This window comes from Notolabrus celidotus, chromosome 1 (assembly GCF_009762535.1).
Source record: "Notolabrus celidotus isolate fNotCel1 chromosome 1, fNotCel1.pri, whole genome shotgun sequence".
Classification (NCBI taxonomy): Eukaryota; Metazoa; Chordata; class Actinopteri; order Labriformes; family Labridae; genus Notolabrus; species Notolabrus celidotus.
In genome coordinates, this window is record NC_048272.1 from 37,546,867 (window position 1) to 37,562,070 (window position 15,204).

Consider the following 15,204-nt stretch of genomic DNA (forward strand, 5'->3'; position numbering starts at 1 on the left):
ACATGTAAAAGGTCTATATTTTGATGACTACGGCTTATTCAACCAGGAGAATCTTACATTTGGGGCAGCCAGCTTGTCTTCAGCAGTGTGCAGAGGGTTTTGACTCATGTACATTTTGGCTGCTTTAGTTATTATGTTGTTATATTATATAATATCGGGCTGGACACATCACCACTTCTGTCATTTCTTAATTTTGGAAAATGACGCTAAGCTGTGATTCTCTATCCATTCATGAATTCTAATTATATTGCTGAAGATCTGGAAATGGTTTCTGCAGTGCTGTATTAACTACCCATTCTGTGTCCAGCATAAATCATTCAGAACTTGCTCTTCCTAATTTTGGGGGTTTTACAACATGGTCCTCCTGGAACGATGCTCCCCTTTTCTGTTGAGTCTAAATAACGAGCCGAGCCATATGTCATGAGCGGATGGAAGGAGAGGAGACACTTGCTGGTCCCCAGGTATCTGAACAGGAATATAAATAGTGAGCACAAGGTCTGTCAGGAGCGAGGAGTCAAACAGTCCTCCCGTGGAGAACATCTCCTCACGGCGGTCCCATTGCAGTCAGCACCATCGCTCTCCCAGTATGCCGGGCCTTGCTGCACTTTTACTGCACGTTGCCTCAGCTCTCCCACAGGAGACGGACGAGGCTGAAGAATCTGGATTTGGTAATAAATTCAGTCTGGACTTCAGCCTTCAGAGACTTGTAGTCCAGAGTCCTGTCTTAGATGTAAAGTTTCATTTAAAGGATTTAGAAGCAGCATGTTATTGAATATTTTAGCATCCCAATCGTTAAAGGTATAGCGGTGTAAATGAAACAGGGAGGGCAGTGCTTGATGTCAGCATTTTGGACTTGGTTTTGAAAGAAAAAACGAATGCTAATGCAGAATATACAGTTCTTTAATTTACATCAGAAAGTGGAAAAGTGAAAAACATCTGTTCTCCTACTTTTCTTCATAAAAGAAAACCTAAAAGCTGGGATGATTTGGCGAAAGATGAATCACTTGACTCGTTCTATGAACTGACAGTAGAGGGAAACACACAGGCTGACATGTTTTTGGTTGAATGTGACGTGGGCTGCTGTTTAAACATTTGGCTGAAATAGTGGAGCAGGTCAATGCACTTTACGTGGATAGCTGAGTTATTTGATCTGGTGCTGCTGCATATGAAATTGCTTAAAAAAGAGCAGCGCAGGGTACGAGCGGATCCAGATGTTGGTGCCCAGAAGGGATTATACAGGCTGAGACTCCACACTGTAACTGCACTGTAGTTAGACTTATATAAGTTCAGTCTCAGTTAGAATACTTAACGATGATGCAGTAATTGTTGTATTTAAGAAATGTGCTTCTTGAAGATCCATTTTAGTTATCTGCGGCAGCACTGATGGCAGTAAGTGATCATCGCAGATGCTAGATGTGAAATAACTGCTAACAAGCTGAGTCACTGAGAACAGTATGAACAAGCAAATCACGACTTTGACTCATTTGCTTGTTGTGTGAGTTGACAGAATTTTAACTTGAGAGTGATGCTATTTCAATCCACAGTTTTAATTCAGCATCTTAAGTTGCATCAGGTCGACCTGCCAAATACACTGACATCAGAGGAAGGTCAGTTATGCCAGGTTTGAACCCTCCCAGTATGGACAGGGAGGATCAACTGTTGTATGATCTCCTAGTTACAGTTAAACTGGAGCTATCTGCAGCGCATCAGGCTCCCTGCAGCTGGAGCTGAAAGCTGGTGGTCGGTACCGTTTTGAGAAGTCGCCATCACGAGTCAGGACACCGTATTGGTCACTGTTCAGCCTGAGCAATCCTCAGGTCAAAGAAACTGAGATGTGAGCTTGTTATGATCCTAGAGTTCAAGTTCATGTTATTATTATCTCAAGGTTACTGTATTTTTACCTGTAGGTAGATTTGGTTTGCAGTGAATCAGCTTCCATTTAACACTAGAGGGGCCCAATTCTATTTCCACTAGAAAGGCCTCCAGAGGTCATTTTGACAGCCAGATTTTATTATCTATTATGATAAATACCCACATATAGAGAGGGATGTGTTTGTTGTGTAATATTTAAAAAAATTAACACCAAACTGTAAATTGTAGCAAGTTAAGAGATTAAATGTTTTGTAAACACAACATGTATACTCTATATATCAACAGAGAATTAATTCAGCTTAAATAAATACAACAAATAACAATTTATTTAATCTGATTTGATTTAAAAACATTTAATTTAATATTTGTAAAACATTTCTAATAAGGAATAAGTTAAAATGCTGAAAATGAACGGATTTAGAACAAGACAAAGCCAAGAAAATAGTTAATGCCAATAGAACCATACTACATCTCCACTCGCCAAATACGTTGTTTTCCCCCTAAATTGTATTTTCTACAGCAACAAAATGCATATAACTGACAGGATTGAATACGGGCACATGTTTGACACTCAGAATATCAACGAACAGGCTCATTAAAATATTTTACGCGGACATAGTCTTATAAAGTGAAGTCTGAGACTACTAACAGAAAATTACTTCAGACTCACAGTGTCCAGTTTTCTGTCTACTCGTTCTTATTGAGAAAAATAAACATGTGTATTCGGTCAGGTGTCAGCCGGGAGCGCTACCGGGTCATAATCAGTCCAGCTGCAGAAAAGCTCAGACGGCTCTGATGTTGCTGCTCTGCAAATGTAGCGTACCAGAATTTCCCCCCAGTCTGTTGCCTTCGTATCCAAAGGTGGGAAATGTCCCATGTAAAGTTGTCAACCTTTGTGTCCGTGTCGTTGTTGGCAGCAGTTTAGTATTGATCCTCTTTGAAAAAGTGCTTGTGGAGACCTGACGCGCAGCCACAGCCCCCAGCTGAGCGTCTCCGCTGTGCGCAACACCTTTAACAGCTGATTCACATCGAAACATGCTTTAAACTTAAAACACCTCCCTGATAGCTGAGTGTAATATGAGACCACATGATGTTTGTTCCACGTGACGGAAAATTGATGAAATAAAATCGTGTTTCGAGTCATTTCTTATCAATCAATTAATCGATACTCGATTAATTGTGGTCATCCCTAATATATATATACATATATATGTATATTTATATATACACATGGCTTGAAACTTTCCATGACGAGTCACCGGATAGCTTTCAGGTTTCCTTTTATCATCGCTCTTTTTTTGCTTCTTTTTACGATAATTGCAAAAATATAGAGTCGTCCAATTTTCCCTGTTCCAATACGGAACCATTCAAATTGCTCTGCACACTAACTCATATTCGGTCTCTAAGTTTTAAAGAGACAATAAAAGTTATTAAGCAACCGTCTACCCAGCGCGGAAATGTACCAATCCTATCCGCAACAAACTGTGTGGAGTCATTGTTACTGCCTGTGGCTGAAGAAAGTAACATGATCATATAATTTTTGCCTTTTGTGCGGTTTATATAAATTACATTTAAAACCATGAACACACAACTTTAGGAAAAGTCAGGAACAGTCAGCTCAGTAATGTTTAATTCAACAAAGTTACATGACATACAGTCGATATGTGGAAACAGTCAAAAAGACCCACATGGCTGTTCTAGTGAGCACAAGATGAGACATGACAAGTGCTCAGTCCTTACAAGGTAACCCTCAATAAAAACAAGACATCAATAAGAACAAGACTTGAAGGTGGGTTCCACAATAATAAATTACATTTGAAGTGCCTGCTCTGTACACTAGCAGCTGCAGCTGACTGTCAGTAGTTAGATGTATTTAATAACCTTGCACAAGTTTGGAGTGTTGACCCAGAGTTGTGAAAACATGGAGTTGATGTGGAAAACCAGGGCGGTGAAACAAAGGTAAAGGTAAGTGCTCTATCTAGGCTCATTGCAGGACTGATGTAGTGGTTTATAAAGGTGTTGTTCAGTCATTAAGGTCTTAATCTACAAGAGCTCATGTGAGAGATAAACAGCCAACACATGAGGTGAGTGTACAGATGATGAAATGATAACTCTTAATTCATTAGGAGGCCTGTCCCATTTCATTAATCTTTTTATGAGATAATTTAATTACCTCATAACTGGATGCCACATCTGATGTATTCTCAGGACGTTTGCACATTGATTCATGGTAATTAGAAGAGACTCAAGGACAGCAGACCGGCTGCTAGACCTCGACAGGGTCCCAGAGTGTCTCCCTAAAAATGACACAGCACTGTGTCCTCTGTAGCATATGCAGGAGAATAAGCTGAGGAGAAGTTATCTGTCAGGGTGACAGGGTGCTCTAATTCCAGATAAAGTGCTTCCTTCAGATAGAAATGCCCTGGACTACAGACAGGTGGCTGCTCACAATCTTATAGTGGAGGCAGGAGGAAAGGCCGGGCAGGCCCTCGCTCTGAATGCTGATAACACATTTTATCAGGTCTGATGGCACATCTTCTCAGGATAGCAACAACAAAGCATGCAGGATTGGGCAGCTCTGAAATATCCAACAAGGACTTTTTTTTATGTAGAGTGGTACTTTTGGGCGTCTTTGAAAGTTAAAGCAGAGTTTGTCCTGCATGTCTTCAGCTGTAGAGAAACATCCAGCTGGGTTCTGACAATTGTAACTCTAAGGTTTTCACACTAAATGAAAAAAGGGCTATTTTAATTGATGAAAAAAACCTTTTCTTCACGTAAGGTAGAATGCAAATAACTTCAGTGAGACCTTCATAAGAGGCAGTGATTGTTTGTGATGTGGAGTTATGCTGTGCAGCTGTAGAAATGCGTCAAATGGCAGGCTCTGACTGGCAATGTGACATTTCTAAGAAAAGTGTATGGGCTGGTCCAGTGGGCAGCGGGGTTGGGACCAACAATGTGGGAAAAAATATTGGTTGGACAACTTGGCAGGGCTGAATTCAGATGTTTTCCCAGTCCAGCCCTGTCCACTTGTTGACATTGTGTTAAAGTTTCCCTATATATATTTTGTTTTATCTTGCAGGGTAGTGCTTGGAAAGAGGAGGAGGAAAGTAAAAGTGTTATACAAAATGGAGTTAACCTTAGAACCTGTGTTTCTGGAAACAGCAGTCAGGGCTTATTCAGAAGTATTTTTGTTTTTACCCAAGCGGCAACCTCGGGCCGTGAGAATTGAGTCCAATGCGGAAGTGTTAAAAACTGCAGTTCCTCGAGTGTCTGCCTGAGGCTGGCTCCGGAGGTACCGGAAATCACATATACACAAATTCAAAAAAGCAGAAATAAACATGTTTACAGCCTGGTACAAAAGACGAGTGTAGTCTGAATAGCTCATTTCTCGATCGGCACACACTGTATGGGGGTGATTTTTTTCATAACACTGCAATTTAGATGATGTTGAGATTACGAGTTTTCCATTATGAGAAGCACAGCTGACTTGATTGACAGGCGGGAACACTGTAACTGTTGGCGAGGAGGCTCAAAGCCCGCCTCTTCACATCACACTTCCTTGACAGCAGTTATGTTGAGTTCAACATTTCCAATACGGCTGCCGTCGCCGATTTGCCTCAATGCAATGCTTCATAAACAGATTGGTGATGTCATGGATACTGCGTCCATTATTTATACAGTCTATGGTTTTGCCGCAAACTTAAGTGTTGTCCTAAGTAAGGCAGATGTTCTCATTTTGTATGTTTTTTGACACAAAGGGGCTTAAAGCCAATCTCAGCTGTCATTGGGTGAGAGGTTGGATACTATGGACAGGTCGCCAGTCCATCACATGTTGCAACAAACAACCATATACACCTACACTCAAACCTACAGGCAGTTCAAAGCTCACCTGATGAGCATGTCTTTGGACTGTGGGAATAGAGATTGTATTGATGTTTTTACATCTGAATAATATCTGATTATTTCCTACCTCATGTGCAGTTTCATAATGTTTCAAACACCTGGTTTACTCTGTGAAAAGTTTGTTGTGTGGTCAGTTTTAGACTTTACAACTCTTTGGTAAGATGATAAATAAAAATGTAGCCTGAGTCTGAATAATGTAGCAAATCTTCTTGGTGAAAGCTAGAGAGCATGAGGGGTTTTACTGCTAGTGTGACCATTTTCAAATGACTCTGAAGCAGCTTAACAAAGTGTTAGAATGAAGAGAGCAGTTACAATTTAAAAGTTATGGTTGAACTTTCTGACTGTTGTTGACCGTGCCTTTGGGATTATTCCCATTTATACTGCAGCACGCAAAGTCCTCAGTTGGTGCACATTTTCATCTCAGGAACAAGGTTAGAATTTATGGTGAAAACAATCAGTGCTACATAAACCTTGAGTATGAATCTGTAACTTTAAAAAATTTTTTTGACTTTGAGTAAAATGCTTCACTCAACCCCCCTCCTCCAGTGATATGACTGGTGCTCAGTCAGTCGGACAGTCGGACATTTTAAGCAGTCAGTCAGGCCGATAGAGTGGCTGGTCAATTAAATGAAGCTGATTTATTGTGTCAGATGGATGTTTCACACTCTCTGTCCCTGGACTCAGGTGAGTCAGTCCCGAAGTGGCTTTTCAAAGGTTACTGTGGTGATAAATCAGGCTCCATGACAACTGCTGTCTGGGGCTTGGATTGCCGTCTGTTGCGGGTCTCTGCTTCTGGCTTCCTGTTTGTGATTTCCTGAACTTAGGAACAATGATAATTCACGTGAACTTCTCTCTAACACTCCTGAAATAAACTAATGAAACGTTGCTTAATTCACAATAGTCTTTACCGATTTTCAATGAATCAATCTTTATTTATAAAGCACTGAATCCCAACAAATGTTCTCCTCAGATTCTTTCCAAACAGAGCAGGTCTAGACCATACTCTATGTTCTATTATTAACAAAGACCCAACATCAAGACAGGATAAGATCCAGTCCCATCTTACAGACAGGACTCAGTCTGATCTCATCTTAATCCACCATGAGCAGAGCACTTTGCAGCATTTAGCAAGTTAAAGTAGCAAGGACAAACTTCCTTTAACAGGCAGAAACCTCCAGCAGGACCAGACTCATGTTAAACACACATCTGCTGAGACTGTGTTGGAGAGAGGGATAGAGAGAGATGAAGAGAGATGATAGTAGTTGTAGCAGCTGGAGTCTGGCAGGTCCACAGCAGCAGGTCATCTACAACAGAGATCCAGAGGAATCTACGAGACAAGGGAGCTCAGGGACTCCAGGTTTTGCCTAGGTTAAATGGCCACATACATTAAGCTTGATTTGTTGGCCAATAAAACAGCTGTTCAAGTAATTTTAAGGTTAGAACCCTGCATGGTTGTAACGTGCTTGATAGCCAGTAAATTATAAACTGCAGCACTGACTGTGCCTTTAAGGCTTGATTAAAATGTCACATTTCTTTAATTAGACAATTTAAAAAAAGCTAAAGGCTAACAGATGAAATTAGGTCTACTTTTCTGAGCTCATGAAAAGTAGACTTTGGAGGGGAAATCTAGAGCAACCAGTTAACGGTACAAGCTTGTCTTTGGACCGTCAGAGGAAGCAGGAATACCCATGCATATACAGAGAGAACATGCAAACTCCACACAGGAATACCCATGCATATACAGAGAGAACATGCAAACTCCACACAGGAATACCCATGCATATACAGAGAGAACATGCAAACTCCACACAGGAATACCCATGCATATACAGAGAGAACATGCAAACTCCACACAGGAATACCCATGCATATACAGAGAGAACATGCAAACTCCACACAGCAAGGCCCCTGTCCCACCAGTAACTCTGCTAAGAGTGGTGTCTTTAAAAGTGGGGTCGTAGTACCTGAACCTAATGCAGATAATAGGGTCTTTAATTTTGAGGCTTCTTCGGATCTACAGGTTCAACTTTCCAAACCTGATCAACACGTTTCAATGTATTTTTTGGGGGGAAAATCTACTATACTTTCACCTCGGAGTCTAACTTTCACTGTGAACCTTTGCCTGAGAAATGTAAGCATATTCTCTTTTGGTCTGTGTGGTGGAAATCCTTCCAGAGAAAATTCAACCTGATGACAGCTGTGACAAGCCTTGGAAATAACTTGATTTGAAAACATTGGTCACTCAGATGATGTACGGCTTTACTGCATAAGGTCATCCAGAGGCTTAATGATTCAGGCTGTATCAGAACTGGATCCTCACAGTAAGTCAAAGTAAAAGATATGAATAGCTCTTCCTTCACTGATTATTCTAAACCTCTAATCATTTGAATAAAATGTATTGTTATTGACGAACCTGCCACAGAGAGTAACGTTGTCTCGGCTTGATTGAATAATAGTAAGAGGAGTTTATTGAACGGTCATTACAGCCTAGATTAAACAGAAACATGCGTTTAGTTATAGCCACATAATACATTGAGAAATAACAATAGACATTGCGTGCTGCTGAGAGCTTCTTGACATTCTGATAGCCACAGGCTCCTTGTCCCAGTACTCATAGCAGCCTGGGAAGTGTGTTGACAGGCCTGAAATCTCAGCTCACAGTGAAGGAATAAAAGTGGACCTGATATCGATAAACAACACCGTCAACTGGCTGCAGATTTATGATGGTCATCTGCCACAGAGCCATAAAAACATGGGGTTATTACATCTTTGGAAATAAGATACACAACAGAGGAAATAACTGACTGTGATTATGCACTGAAGAAAACATGTCTTTTTCCTAAAAACGAGTCCCCGCTGGATCCTGCATGGCTCCCCAACCACAGTGAGCGATCCAGATTCAAGGTCTCAGACAGTCCCCCGAGAAATTCTGCAATCAAAACACCAGTCACACTCTCCAGACCTGACAGATAGGATGGTCATGGAATCTGCTTCTCACAATCTGCTCCTGGCTGTCCTCTCTACTATACTGCAAACGGTTTTCACGTCACCATATCTGCAGAAACTCTTTCAGCTCCATGAACAGAGCTCATCTGGCACTGTCTCAAACCAGCAGAGGTATTCTGCATGCATTCAGTCCGTACAAGACAAAAGTTTCCATCTGTTCACCTGAGTTACTCTGCTTCCTCTTGGATATAGAATAGCAAACACTAAACTTGTGTGCTTTGGGAAAATGTGACTTTGATTAGAAATTTGGACGGTTTCCAAGCAGTGCAGTGTGTACACAAAGCTCAAAAGACCGGTCTAATGTCTGGATTAGTGCCGGAAATGATTTCCCTCTTTGAGGAATTACAGTACAAACAGTTCAAACTGAGCTCTGTGTCACATATAATGAGTGAATTTATGAATGTGAATGCACCACATGGGAAGTTGGCTGAAGTGACCTTGACTTGGTATCCTGGCTCAGTGTACATTTATCTTCTCAGATGACATCTCTCACAGTTGTGTCATGTTGAAGCACTTGTCTCATACATTAAGTGATTTGAACCAGATGGAGCACATGTGCTGCGTGATTACTTGCTCTATATGTCAGTGACATACACACAGGCAGAGTCAGACCTTTGTTACTGGGGTGGACAGACTGGGGCACTGACTTCTGCAGGGGTGGCATGAAGTATTACTACACAAACACATATAGGAATTTATTATTTTTTCAAAAGTATTTAAAGTTATTTTTGGGGCAGTTTTGCCTTTATTGGGTGGGACCATAGACTGTATAAATTATGGATGTTGTATCCTTGACGTCACCCATCTGTTCCTGAAGCGCTGTGTTGAGGCAAATCGTCGGTGGAGGCCATATTGCTGGTGTCGAGCTATTGTGACGTAAAGATTGGCTTTTTTGATTTGGTGTGTATGTGGTTTCCGGTACTTCAGGAGCCAGCCTCAAGAAGATCCTCGATGAACTGCAGTTTTTAGAACTTCTGTATTGGACTCATATTTTTAGACCGGAGGTTGCCACTTGGGTGGGACAGCTGAAAAGAGACAGGAAATGAAGAGAGTAGAGAGTGAGGGAAGAAATTGATCAGCGGTCGTGGTCGGGAGTGTGTTTTTTAACTTTGAGAAAGTAAAAAAAGAAGAAAAAGCTTCGCACATCAAGGACAGGCGCGTAGGAGAGACAGGCGCGTAGGAGAGAAGTGAGATGAAGCTCACAAAATTCATATTGCAAGAATCCTGGACACTGTCCAACCTGCACAGAAAAAAAAAGTTTAACTGCAACGCCTCAGTCGTAGACCTCGTTTGCCTGATTAAGGTCTAGCACCAGTGCGTTGCTATAAAACTTTTTTTATGTTCAAGTTGGACAGTGTGCAGGATTCATGCAACTTTAAGAAAGTAACACAATGAATCTGCAATATATGAATCTTCTTAACAAGATTTTAAAAAAGGCATCCAAAGTCACAAGTAGAAGGTGTTACATTTGACTGCAAAAACAGTAATAGCAGCCTGTTGCAACATAGCGTGAATATTTGCTTTGACATACTCCTGACTCTGACGAGGCCATGGTTCAGGATTCTGGGGTGGCCAATCTGATTTTGGATGGCAGGGGGTGTTAAGAAAATGTTTTCCAGCGTCACAGCTATCTTGGTGCAGATGTCATTAACCTTCAAACTTTGGAGTTTGGTAAAACACTGCTGTTCGGTTACAGAACCGGCAGCAGACCAGAGAAAACATGGAAGAGGACAAGAGGAAAAAATGAACAAACACTATTCCTGGATTTGATCACATTCCTACAGTTTGGTGGAATACTGACCATTAAATGCTCTATTTGTTACAGACACAATTATCTACACTGGCTACCATTTATTATGAGACTAAACATGCCTTCATAAAGTTGCTACTAATACACGAATCATGAGCCTTTTCCTGTAGAAGTCAGTGACAGGAAGTACATGGTGAAGATTGAACTAGGAAGTCAGGCTTTAAAAGTGATGGTTGCTTTATCCTGTTAACACATTCAGTTAATCTGTAGTATCATTACTGGGAGGAAGTGCCTACTTACACTACCAGTTAAAAGTTTGGATACACCTTCTCATTGAATTATTTTCAACATAGTAGATTAATACTGAAGACATCAAAACTATGAAATAATCTGGTTTTGCCATAATCTGGATTACAACAGTAGTCAAATAGAGCTATCCATTGTGTACTAACACTACCTCTGAACAACACAACTGATGGTCTCAAACACATTAAGAAGGCAAGTCATTCTACAAATGAACTCTTGACAAGGCTCATGTTAATTAGAAACCATTCCAGGAGACCACTTCATGAAGCAGACTGAGAGAATACCAAGTGTGTGCAAAGCTGTCATGAAGGAAAAAGGGGGCTACTTTACAGAATCTAAAATATAAAACATATTCTGCTTTAACACTTTTTTGTTCATTCAATAATTCCATATATGTTCTTTCATAGTTTTGATGTCTTCAGTATTAATCTACAGTGTTTCAAATAATTAAAATAAATACAAACCTTTGAATGAGAAGGTGTTTCCAAACTTTTGACTGGAAGTGTGCCTTTAATAACCCATACCTCTTTTCTAGCAACACAAACTGGGTTGTATTTCCTGGCTGGTTGAACTCGCTAAACAACATGGCACCTGTTTGTTTCTGCCCCGCTCGAGCCAGTGGAAGAGGCACGTGATCACATCAGATTTATGTGTCCCCTTTTCCCAGCAGCGCTAGCGCAAACTTTCCCTCACAACAACAACGATTTTTCGCTGCAGGACAATGGTAGAAACACGTTTGGTTTGTTATTTGATCACAGCAACCCCACCTCTCGCCCCTGACGTAAGTGGTTTGCGGTTCTAGGCCATCAAAGAGTTGGAGCTTCTTTGGAACCGGTTTTCCCTGTCGGGAGCTGGTTCACTTGCAGTCGAAACATAAAAAACGGTTCTCAATTGAGCGCCGGCTCCGAACCAGCCCTGAAACTGCCTTGGTCGAAAAAGGGTTCCAGAGAGCAGGATTTGTTATCAAGACTTTAGTCTGCATAAAGAGATGGGCACCATGACAGCCCCTTCAGAATTGAAGCCAAAACATTTAGATGAATGACAAAGTCCAAACTCTAAAACTAAAAATGTTTTTTTAGTTTTTTTCCTTTGAACGTATTTTCAGACATAACAGTGTTTTTCAAGAAGCTGGTCCAAGTCAGAATATTTATTTTTCTTAGAAGTTTATTTTAAATTGGTTAATTAATGCTAAAAATGGGTTTAACGCCATGATTGACTGCTCTGTTGACAAATGTAGCTGTGTGCACCAGATTAACACATGAGAGTCACTGTGAGTTTTCTCTGCTGTGAGTTTCCTGCTTCAGACTGACACATTACATTACATATACAGCCAATGATCAGGGTGGATAACAGTAGAGTTTATGTCAAATGTCAGATGAAAACTGTCTTCCTCTCCTCTCCTCAGGTGTTGTTACCGTCAGTGTTCGGTGAGAGGCAGAGAGGACAGATTTTATGTGATAAACTGAAGAGTGAATCTCTGTGACGGGTCCAAGAGAGACAGTGGTTGTGTTCTGGCTCAGGCCCATGTCATTAAGATGAACTCATCCTTTCTATGACTCTCCTGTCCCAACACGGCTCTGGCACCTGGCTCAGTATGCCTCCTGTTCCAGTTTCTAATTATGATAGAAGGTCGCCCATGAAAACGTGCAAACGACTATTCTTACATGACAGAAATTAATTAAACTTTAAAGGAACTGATGCCATATGCAGTTTGTTCATGGCTCTTCTGCCTGCAACTCAAGCCAAGACTGAGTTTATCTACCAAGTTCTTCCTTTAACATCAGTGTTGATAATAAGCAGCAGTACACGGTTATTTATGACGACTGCCACAGAGTGGCACATTTATTTATGTTGAAGGTGAAGCGGGGGGTGGGGGGGTTAAGACAGGCACAATACTTTACCAGGTTCATGTGAAAGCAGTTAAAGCAGTGTCTTCAGCATCACTTAAGACAACCGACATGCAACGAAAACTGGATCTAAATGTTTGCTATGAGTAAGGCGTTTACACCAATGAGCTTCTGCTGCACAGAAGATTTTATGTTTCTAAGTTGTTTGGTATTATCAGGTAGCAGTGTTGTAGTCGAAGTCACCAAACATCAAGTCTGAGTCAAGTCCTGAGTCCTCAGTGTCTAGTAGTCGAGTACGACTCAAGTGTAAATGCGTCGTGCTTCTGTTAATGAGGGCATGCGCTCGGTGATTCTGATCACTGCTTGTGTCCAGTAAACTCAGCCCTAGGGATGCACCGATCCTACTTTTTAGGTCCTGATACCGATACCTGGGCTTTGGTATCTGCCGATACCGATACTAGCCGATCCGATCCCGGTATTGATTTAACAATCTCTATTCCTTAATGTGAGGATAGAATCATGTTTTGGCAACTTCAGGCTTTTCTGACTTTGTTAACCAAAATAAAATAAACATTTTTAAACTGACAGTATCATTATTCAAGATATTATAAATGTGTACCAGTGTGTAGCAGTTTGGTGAGTTACTCTTCATAACCAACAGATATTACAATTCAACTGTAAACCTAAGCAGGGGATAAGATCAATTAAATATTCTGTATAAGAAAACTGCTTCAAATGACAAAATAAAAAATATTTGAATGTAGTGTTTCCCACAGAAGTACAGTGTACCTCCGGCAAGGAGGAGGGCTATTAAAATAATTGAATACATCATTACTCTGCCCAGCTTTGCCCTTACTGTTTCCCTTCTCTGCGTCTGATATTATGACAATATTAATCAGCAGCACATTTTAGAAATGATTACGTAGGTACATGGCTGTTGTAAACACAGAAAAGCATAGAACTGAGATGAATAGATCTGCCATATGGATCAGCACTATATATCGACCACTTGTCCCGGATATCCGATCTCACTTTTTGAGTCTGATCTAGCCGATATCCGATACCAGGATCGAATCGGTGCATCAGCCCAAACCCTATTAATTGGAATTGTAACTAACCAATCAACTCAGACCCGATGGTTTAGTTACTTTAGTCGCTAACATTACCGTTAGCATGCTAGCACAATAAAGTAATAAACAGTCTCAGTAACTTTAGCATCTCTCTCACTCCTCTGGGTTTATCCTGTACAGATGTCTGTTAAAGTTTGAGCTTGTCTCTTTCCTTTCCTTGGTGGCTCTTTTAAATCTCCAACATGTTTCTCTGCTCTAGCTGCATTTACTGTGAAATCTTTGGAAGAAAAACGCAGGCGAACACATGGCCAGCCCTCGCTCTGAATGGAATAAATTAGATAAAAAATATGAAATCAAATTTAAAAATGAAAACAGTCCATATCAATTTATAAGCCAGAGTCCTAATGCAGTCAATGCTCAAGTCCGAGTCTAAGTCTGAGTCATCAGGGCTTGAGTCCAAGTCGAGTCACAAGTTCTGCAAATCGCGAGTTGGACTTGAGTCCGAGTCCTGGACTCGAGTACTACAACACTGTCAGGTAGCCAGTGTTGTGCGTGATTTGGTAAACGGTGATCTGAACCGCTCAGTTTGCAGCTCATGAATAGGAACAGGACCGTCGTTCACTCTGGAGGCAGAGAACAATCGCGTACAGTCCGGGAGGTTCCAAGGGTAAAGAGTTACCAAGAGTTACTGAGGGCTGTGTTTACTGTAGCTGAAGTCAGGTGTACGGCACCCAACAGGCAATCAGCAGGGTTTATGCGTCCAGTAATTCAGATGTAGTGAGCAGTACCTGTGAAGCAGCTGTTGTGAACATTTGAAGGAGTTGAAAGAATCAGGACAGACCCCAATGGGCTGGTCTGGTTTTAGAGAGGTGTGGCTTTTAGAGAATGAGGAATAGTTCCCTTTAAATGTTTGTTCAGTGTTTACTTACCCTCAGCTCCCCCTAGGGGATTGTCTCTGTGTATTGGGACGTTAAGGTCCTTTATCCAAATATTCAGCTGACAGGTTGTTGAGTTAGATGTGCGTTTCTAAGTTTTCATAGTTGCAGATTTTCTTGTTTTTTATTCTTAATACCTGTCAATAATTATATAGTAGAATACAGTAATTCATGTAGTTTAGTAAATGTCAGTGATTAAGGGCTGGAGACCTCAACTGAAAAATGATCAGTAGATGCAGATAAAAAGAATTAACCTGAAATAGGTCATTTTAGACTGTATGAACTGAAATTTGAACTAGTTTTATTGTTCATGTGAACACTGCAGCTAGCTTGGATTTTAGGGGGAGGTACGATCAAAAACAAAGCTTGAAGAAGACTCAGTAACAGACTCAGTGATCTATCTCCATCTGTTCTGTCCTTGGTTTTACAGCAAGATGGCTACCTGACCCATCCATGATTTCCTCTTTGATCAGGACAAAGGGATAATGTATTTGAGTGGATCAAGACTTGTTGAC

The 15,204-nt window shown here is 40.9% G+C and overlaps 1 protein-coding gene across 4 annotated transcripts in view; it reads left to right on the top strand.

Annotated features, from left to right (window-relative positions):
• The window catches only part of fbln2 (fibulin 2), a 99,114-nt gene that overhangs the window by 8,001 nt on the left and 75,909 nt on the right, over nucleotides 1-15,204 (top strand). The gene's annotated exons all lie outside the window — the stretch shown is intronic.